The 9,326-nt window shown below is 36.5% G+C and overlaps 1 protein-coding gene across 2 annotated transcripts in view; it reads left to right on the top strand.

Moving 5' to 3' along the window:
• Positions 1–2,884: 2,884 nt before the first annotated feature.
• The window catches only part of LOC150105223 (uncharacterized), a 281,122-nt gene continuing 274,680 nt past the window's right edge, over positions 2,885–9,326 (top strand). The window contains exon 1 of one of the 2 annotated variants that reach the window (XM_090395542.1): positions 2,885–3,033. The gene's annotated coding sequence lies outside the window, so the exon portion shown is untranslated. Of the gene's footprint in view, positions 3,034–3,080; positions 3,198–9,326 lie in introns of those variants that run through there. The other variant, XM_090395543.1, reaches the window with a different exon arrangement.

The following is a 9,326-nucleotide window of genomic DNA, read 5'->3' as shown; positions in this document are numbered from 1 at the left end:
ATAGGTTTGGATTATTGATATCGCAGTATCCAGTGATAACAACATCAACAACAAAGAACTGGGAAAAATTACTAAACATCGAGATCTAGCAACGAAGTTGGCCGGATTAAACACAACAAATAGTTATCGGTGTACTTGATGCAACGTCAAATAAGCTATTTAACTATTTACAGTTAACTAACAATTAAATATCAAGGAACTTACTCCACATAACCTACAATAAAACAGCATTACTTGGAGCGGTCCATATTTTACGACGCTACTTGACGGACTATTCTTAGATTTTTGGGTAGAATCTGAATTGTTTTGTATCACCAATCAAATTGTTGTTTAAATAATATCTTGTTTTGACTGTGTATCAATTATATGAATAAAATAATAATAATAATAATAACAATATATAATAATAAATAATAATTATTTTTATTTGACACCTCTAGGGGCTCCAAAGACTCATCGAGGGAGTGCACCTGCTCTACAAACTCTGTCTCAACCACTCAATCCACCAACTGACCGCAACTACACCAACGCCGTCTACCGCTAACCAACACCACTAGTATTTCCACAGACAATCACAAACATCCATGCCCATGGCGAGATTCGAACCCGCAGCCTTTTGGCTTTAGAGCGGATATGCTAACCACTCGGCCAACCAGGCTGGCATTATAATATAATATAATAATAATGATGATAATAATATAATATAATAAATAAATATATATATATATGTAATTATATATTAATTGATTATTTAATTTTAAAAATAAATCGAAATTTTAAACATAAATTTCTTCCTTTATAGGGAGTAGGTGAGGCATTTATGCTCTGTCTCGCTTTTGGAGACTGAGTAGGCAGTTCAATTTCCACCGGTAGCCAATCAGAGATAGCTGGTACCAAGGTATGGCAGGCAAGTGCTGCCATGTCTTGGTACCTAACCCTAACAAGATATGTTACTGTCTGAAATAATGTGATTACCACAGTAGATTTTCTTGAGTTTAGGGATGACAAACCCGAGTTTCCCTGAGGAAAAATCCGCTTGCCCGTGCCAGAGATCGTCTAACTCTGGAACCGGTCGAAGAAATGCTTAGAAAAAGTTCCTCCAGTCGGTGAGCAGACTTGAACTTAAGTCTAACCCCGAGTGACCAAGCACAGAGGACACAAGCGCTACTTCCACTGAGCTACACAGGCCTACTTATTTAATTTTTAAAGTAATTAATTATATAACTGCCCACTCAGTCTCCAAATGTTAGATAAGGAGGCTAAAAACGGCCTTGCCTACTCCCTATATGGGAATAAAAAGGCTTAGCTGATTTTTTATATATATACACACACACACAAACTATATACCAATAATTGTTATGACACCGTGTTATATGAAGTTATGGTACATTCCAGGTTTTAATAACATAAAAATTGGTGTACTATACTATGAAGCAGTATTTCATCATCATATTGGATACAGATGGTATGGCAACACGACGTGAATTCAGTGACTCTGAGAGAAGTGTCATCGTGGGTTGTCACATTGATGGCATGTCCATACGTGCCACTGCCACTCAACCGGAGCATCCGAAATCAACATTTGGCAATGTGATCAACAAATGGAGACGTTTCACCATCACTAGTACAGGAAAATACTGAGGGCATCCCCGAAAATGACAGGGACAGAATGGTATTAAAACAGGTGACACACAAAAACCGGCTTCAATCGACACAGAGCATCCAGGATGAGTTCCAGAGCGCAATATCACCATAGTGAGCACTAATACTGTACTAAAAGAATTCTAATTACTAGGTTTCCACAGAAGAGCAGCGACACACAAGCTGAACATCACAACAACCAACAAGGCGGCTCCTCTGGCCTGGTGCAAAGTGCGTGTGCATTAAACAATTGACGAGTGGAAAACGGTAGTCTGGATCAATGAACCTAGGTTCACCCGTTTCCAGTTTGATTGCAGGGTGTGGGTGTGAAGGAAGCCTGGTGAATGCTTGTTACCACAGTGTGTTGTACTCACGGCAAAGTTTGCTGGATTAGGAGTAATGATGTGGGATGCATTTAGCTGGTTTGGAGTGAAATCACTTGTCGTTGTCTGTAGTCACATGAAGGCAACTCAGTATGCTGATATACTAGATAATCAAGTGTTGCTTACACTGTGGAATTTTTATGGAATGGACCCGTGCTACTATAAAAACAACAACAATGCCTCATACAACGCTGCAGCTGTTATGGAATGGTATGAAGAGATGGGTGTTAAACGACTGCCGTGGCGGTCGCAGAGTCCTGACCTGAACCACATTGAACATCTGTCAGACGTCCAGAGTAGCACGACCTCGATTTGGCGCTGTACTCAGTGATGCTTTGATGGAGGAATGGAAACAAATGCCATCTGATATCTGTCACACATATTGGTGGAAAACCTGCCTCAAAGGGTGCAGGAGGTGATCAAAACCAAAGGTTGACATACCCGATATTAGGCTTCGCCTGGTGATATTAACTGTAAATTGCTAAAGTATTCTCAAATTTAAGTTATCCTAAAAATGTCTTTTTTTTTTGTGGAATAGAGGAATATTATGTTATATCAAAAGATGCGTAAATCTGGTAGTCTGTAAATATATTGCATTCTATGTTTCTTATAGTATTTCAATTTTCGATAAGAGAATAAGAAAAGTCAATTTATCATTGAAATTCTTGTTTGTGCTGATGTGGAGGCACAAAATTTTATCACGCCTTAGTGTTTTTTATTTTATTTTATTTTATATTTTATTTTATTTTTTCATTTTGTATTTATTTATTTCAGCTATCCTTGAACCAGGTTTGAGGAAAACGATTATTCTTTCCGTTTTGACGTAACATACGTTCCGGTACCGGTATTCTTTCATTTGTTAGGGTGTTCACTGTCATCTGATTTTGTAAGGCATCATTGTATTATTTTAGGCCACCAAAACTGCCACTAAACATAAAAATACGTGATTTTGTTAATTATATCAGTTGGAATATATACCATATTTATTAGCAATTTTTGGAAAGTAAAGGTAATAGCATAATCAGACTAGTAGTTGATATCTAATTGTAGTGTATTAACTCAAGGTTGTTCTTTGTGGTTGATTTTTCTTGATGACAATTCAAGACAAGTTTTTTCTCTGTAACAATTTTGTGCCGTCGAAAGCAAGTTTAAGTAATACTATTCAGATCTAATGTTAGCCCGATTTTTTCTCCTCACATAAGTAATCATATCAATTATGTAATGACATTTTATATATAAACAAAGGGGGGGGGGATTGGAGAGAGATGCAACTGAAATATATACTTTTTTTTTTTTCCCCAACGGCAATCGAGCATGAAAGAATAGCCCTAAATGTGATTGTGTACTCAGTTATCTATAAATGAGGTAAAAGTGAAGTTTTTTTTTCTGCACGCAGTATATCACAGACCGATGTGCTTTTGTTACATCAATATTATATATTTTTAGTCTTCATTCGCATGTTTGAAAACTACTTGAGTTTTGTGGGGCAGCAACAAAATTTGTAAAGTGTATAAGTTTCAATACAACCAATAGTACTGTCAAATTTGTAGAAGGGATTCTACACTATATAATTAAAAATGCACACTTGATTATATAAGATTTGATCATATAAAACAAAATAAAGGGTAAAGATATTCTGGATGCCTGTTGTAAGTACTTTGAAAGATTGCTTGCTAAATGAAACAAAGTGACAGCACATTGGGAAAGCATTCAAGAGGAATGCAATCAAGAGTATATATCAATACTTGATGTAGAAAAAAAAGATTGAAATGTGGAAAGCCAGCTGTAGATTATATTTAAGCAGAAATGTCCAAATATGTAAGTGTAACATTTGTATTTTGACTGTACTGCATAATTCAGAAGCCCTGATCAAGTTGAATGGCAGTTGATTGGGGTAGAGCTCATAGTAGCCCTTCAGTTGTGTCCGACTCTTAGTAACTTTGTAGGCAGTGTTCTTGCCACGAAGTGTTTCTGGTGAGATTTTTACAGGGTAGTTCACCATTGCTTCTCTGTTCTCTCTCTCCCCCCCCCCCTCTCCCAATTTTATCTGGGCTTGGGACCAGCATATAGCTGACAAATCAGGCCTATGGCTGGGTCGTAAGTATTCATGGCTGTAAATCCATGTGCGTGTTCACAGGGCTGGTTTGCCTGTACTGAGGAATGAAAAACATGAGTTTCCAGGTGAGAAAATCCTCTACCTCCGTATGAGACTGGCTCACTCACCTTTATTCGAAAAAGACCAGATAAAGGTTCTTCATATCATGGACAGGAATCGAACCCAGGTCTTTCCAACCAATGGATTTCATCTATTCCGACTCAGCTATGGTGGCGCTATCTGTAAAGTGAAACAAAACAATGAGAATTACAGAAGAATTTTCCCATATAGTGTTTCTTTGAGAAGGGGATAAGAATATTGTGGAAGAGACACTTGACAAAGAACAAGCTGACTTCAAACCATAAATAGGGAGTATTGCAATCAGATTTTTATTTAAAAACAAATAATCAAGAAATCATGGAAATATAAGGATCTGTGTTTAAGTTTGTAAATCTATGAAAGCTTATGATGTCAAGAGAAAGCTGTTCAAAATTCAAAAATTATATTGTAAAATGGGAAATTTTGCAAAACTTCTATATTGTTAGTCCTCTTTTGGAATTGAGCAAGCTACTGTAAAGATATACAAAGTAAGTTGAGTACATGCCATCTCCAATGTTATTGATTATTTTTATGGATTACTTTCATTCATGATGTGTAATCAAGCCTGATATCAGAATGATAGGTATTAAACTTGGATCTTTATGCAATGATGGCATATACTCCTAAATAAATACGCTACAGTATACTTCTAAATAAATCCAATACAAATTTATTGAACTCTTACTAAATTGAATAACTACTGTAACTTTAATCACATTCACAATGAATTTGTAAACAAGTAAAATAATATAGTAAGAATTGCAAAATAAATTAGGAAATTGATAAATAAACAAAGCCAGTTGAGTAAATTTATATAGAATGAGAGAGAAATTAGCCAAACTCTAAACTAGCAGTATACAAGACAATGTTAGAAGCAGTTTTAACTTTGGTTCTGAGAATTGGATTAGAATTAAAACAGTTCATTAAAGACTGGTGGCCACATGTGAGTGATCTGAGACAAATTCAGGGAATGAAACAGATTGTCAGTAGCAGAATTGAATTTAAAATATCTGAGAGTAACTTGCACCGATAGCATTCAAGCATAGGTGAGTACAGCTAATCAGGGTGCGATGGTCAGTTAAACAGTATGGAAGAGGAAATTCCAATAATATATGTGTTTGATGTTAAACTAAGACAAACAGTAAAGCCTTTAGATGAGTTTGATGTAGGAGTCGATGGGATTAAAAGATGACATTCTCATATCATATCAATAAAAAATTATCATCCCATCACCTTCATCCTTGTGAATGTGAAATTGTGGAGAGTTTGAGAGCAGTGGATGAGGAGGAAGAGTGACTGACTGAGTAAGCAAAAGGTATTTGGAGAATTAAGCAAACTTGATGTTAATAAAGCTGTGCAACTTGATGATATATCATTACATATTTACAGCTGACATTCCTGACACGTAAGGAATGTGTCAGGGAGTCTATCTGTCTTGGCATATTTGTTTAATATGAGTTTCACATTGGGCAAAGTTCCAATGGAATGGAAGGAAGATTGTACTGCTTCATGAGGGAGGTGACAGAACTCAAGCATCAAATTGTGATTAAAGTGTTGGAGAGACTAGTGAGAACCAGGATCTAGCATCGAGTTGAGAATGGTATTATCTTTGATGGACAGCATGGATTTGCTAAGGGGAGATTATGTTTTAGTAATCTACTTACTTTTTTACAATAAGGTGACAGCTGCATTGGAATAGGAAGATGAATACACAGTTATATATGTAGATTTTGCAAAAGCTTTTGATTGTCAACTTACCACATAAGTTGATAGTCAAGCTAGAGCAGATGGGTTTTTGGGGTTGAATATTAGACTAGTGCATTGGATTGGAGATTGGTTATCTGATAGGTATCAACAAGTTGTGTATGAGGTGAGCAATATTGCAGAAGAGGAAGGTCACCAGTGATGTGCCTCAGAGGTCTGTTTTAGGACCATTGCTGTTTAACCTGTATGTTAATGATGTTAGGAAAGATTTGAATGGGGATATTTGGTTTGTACATGATGCAAAGTTGGGAAGTAAATATCTTGTGGCCTTACAAGAAGATTTGAATGGACTGAGTGAATGGGTATGGGAGTGGAGATATCAGTTCATTGTTGCAAAATGTAAGGTTTTAAAATTTTTAAAACAAATATGGGATATAGACAGGACTGTACTTACACTTTTCCCAAGGCTGGAAAGGCCAGATGTGCTCTAGGGCCCATCCTATTGTTTGGGACCCTTAAATTAGCCGTAATTTTTCTGGGCCTCCAGTGCTCTTGATGGGGTGTATATATATATTGTTGGAGATGGAGGAAATAGATCTTGGGGTGATAAGGAACTGAAATTTAGAGAGGATGCATTGCCAAAATTGTGTGGAGGGCACTGATTAGTTGAAAATAGAGATTCTGGTTCCATTGTATAAGGCCTTGATTATGCCACATATGGACTGTTGTGCACAGATTTGATCACCTGGTTTTCAAAAGGATGAAGAGATATTGGAAAAGCTCCAGAGGCAGTTGACTGAGGTAGTTCCTGGTCTCTGGAATGTCGAGTATGAAGAAAAGTTGAGAAGATGCAATTTGCAGTCTAGTGGATAGGAGGAAGAGCAGTCATGTACAAATTCACAAGGGGTTGTTATAGGATTAACATTGGAGAGGCTTTTCTTAAAATGGTGGGATTTGGTAGAACAAGAGGTCATCCCTATATCTGTGGTATGAGCAAGGGAGTGAGAATTAGGTTTTTCGCATGGGAAGTTGTGAATGATTGGAATGCTTTGAGAGCATAGTGTCTGCAGAGAATTTGAATGTATATAAGGCACAGTATGATGAGCCGTGTGTATGACAAAGGGACCTCCAATGAGGAGTCTGACTCCATGGGACCTTGATATAATAATAATGAGCCTCTTGTAAAAAAAAATGTTCATTAAAATTTTGAAAAGAAGCAACATTTAGCCACTTTCACATGTGACTATACATTAAATTATACAAATAATGATGGGGAAAATGTAAGATATTTAGGACCTAGAGATAAAACCTGAAAAGAATTAATCACTGATTCAGCCAGAGAAGCATGCAGTAAATTTCTCAGTATGGATTGAAATATAAGAACTGCATAGTGGTAGGGAACATTAAAAAAAATAAATTAAAAAAAAAAAAAAACAGCTCCCAAAAAGATGTAATCAAGAAATTTCTGGCTTGTGAAGCAAAATATCTTCTTAGAGAATATAAAAGAAAATGTAGAAAGCAATGTTTGAAAGAATTATTATTTTTTTATTATTATTATTATATGACACCACAAGGGAGTCCAAAGACTCATCAAGGGAGGGCACCCACTCTACAACTCTGTCTACACCACTCAATCCAACCACAACAAGCCGCAACTACACCAACGCCATCTACCACCCACCATCACCACTGGTATTTTCACAGACAATCAAAAACATCCATCCCATGGCTGGATTCGACCCATAGCATTTTGGCTAAAGAGTGGATACGCAAACCACTTGGCAAACCAGGCCTGTATTCTAAACAAAAAGTCATGGTCAGATATTACAAAGAAGATACATGTAGAATATTGTTTCTTTTTGATAGCTTAGTGGGGAAACTTTAAAGCAAGTAGAGAAGATGACAGATTTGGGAGTGTTGATGGACAAGGACCTGAAATTCAGGGGCCACATTGCACAAGTTGTGAAGACATCATATCGGATAATAGCAATGATGTGGAGAACCTTGATGTGCATAAATAAAGATATTATGGTTTCATTGTGTAAGGATTTGGTCACATCTCGTATTGTACTATTGTACACATATTCGGTCACTTGTAAGACGTAAAAAAACGTTTAAAGCGAATAAAAGTTGAGCAGCTGTCAGATGTGAACTGTATACTAAAATACACAAACATTATTAAAGAAAAAATGAAAGAGTTTGAGAACAGGAACCAAACCTTGGAGATTCAGTGGAAAATCCAGAAGAAAACATTGATTCATCCAGAGTGGCATGGTGAGGTTATCTGCAAGGATAGAAAAATCATAACTCCATGGTGGACACGGGAAGGTAAGAAGACACAGTTAAGGATAGAAGAAACCATATCTAAAGTTCTTGGCAAATAAGTTAGCTTGTGCTCTTAGAGAATACAGAGACAAATATAAAACTAGCTGAACAAAAGTCATGGGAAAACATTGGTAAGAATATAGAACATAAATATCAAGATGTTCTGGTGGTTGTTGAAAAAAGCTTAGAAATGGAGGAAAGAATGCTCTAAAAGAAATTAGAGATGATAAAGGTGACATGAAAACTCGAGAAAAAGATATCCTTGATGTATGTAGTAATTACTTCGACCAGGCATGCAATCAGGAATATGTATCCATACTTGAAGTAGAAAAAGCCATCAAAAGCCTAAAATATTGAAAGGCAGCTGGAGTAGATGATATTCGACCATAAATGCTCAAGTATGGAGGTATATACCTCCATAAAAGTCTTGCAGTGGCTGCATAGTTCAGAAGGCCTGGACAGAGAGACGAATTCCAGATGATTGGAATAGAGCTCTCATTGTACCCATCGATAAAAAGGGAAATAAAACTGAATATGAGAATTACAGAGGTATTTCCCTACTGAATGTTCAAGGTAAGATTTATGCAAGTATACTTCAGAAACAGTTGAGAAGGCCTGTGGAGGAGAAGCTTGGTGAAGAACAAGCTGGATTCAGCCCAAATAGAGGCTGTCAGGATCATATTTTCACTTTACTAGTTGAGAAATTGTGGGAATATAACAGAGATATGTATTTAAATTTTGTGGATCTGGAAAAGGCATATGATAAGGTGCCAAGAGAAAAGCTATTCAAAACGCTATAGTTGTATGGTGTCAGTGGGGCATTATATCAAGCACTACTTATTCTTGAAGTGAAAGTCAGCTGTTAGAATTGAAGAAATTATGGGAAAATGGTTTAAAGTTCTTAATGATCTTTCTGAGCAATAAATACAAAATGTTATATTCAGCCAATAACAATCAAGGAAAAGAAAGAGTAGCCATAGTATTCGACACTAAATACGAGGCTACTCTTTTTGAATGACAGGCAGTCGGAAGTAGAGTGTGGGCAAATATGAGAATGGGGAACAGAACAATGAGACTTA

The sequence above is a fragment of the Typopeltis vanoorti genome, chromosome 7, assembly GCF_054136105.1.
Source record: "Typopeltis vanoorti isolate ZY-2024b chromosome 7, IOZ_Tvanoo_1.0, whole genome shotgun sequence".
Taxonomy (NCBI): domain Eukaryota; kingdom Metazoa; phylum Arthropoda; class Arachnida; order Uropygi; family Thelyphonidae; genus Typopeltis; species Typopeltis vanoorti.
The sequence above is the reverse complement of the archived record's forward strand: the minus strand, read 5'-3'. Positions and strand labels throughout refer to the sequence as shown.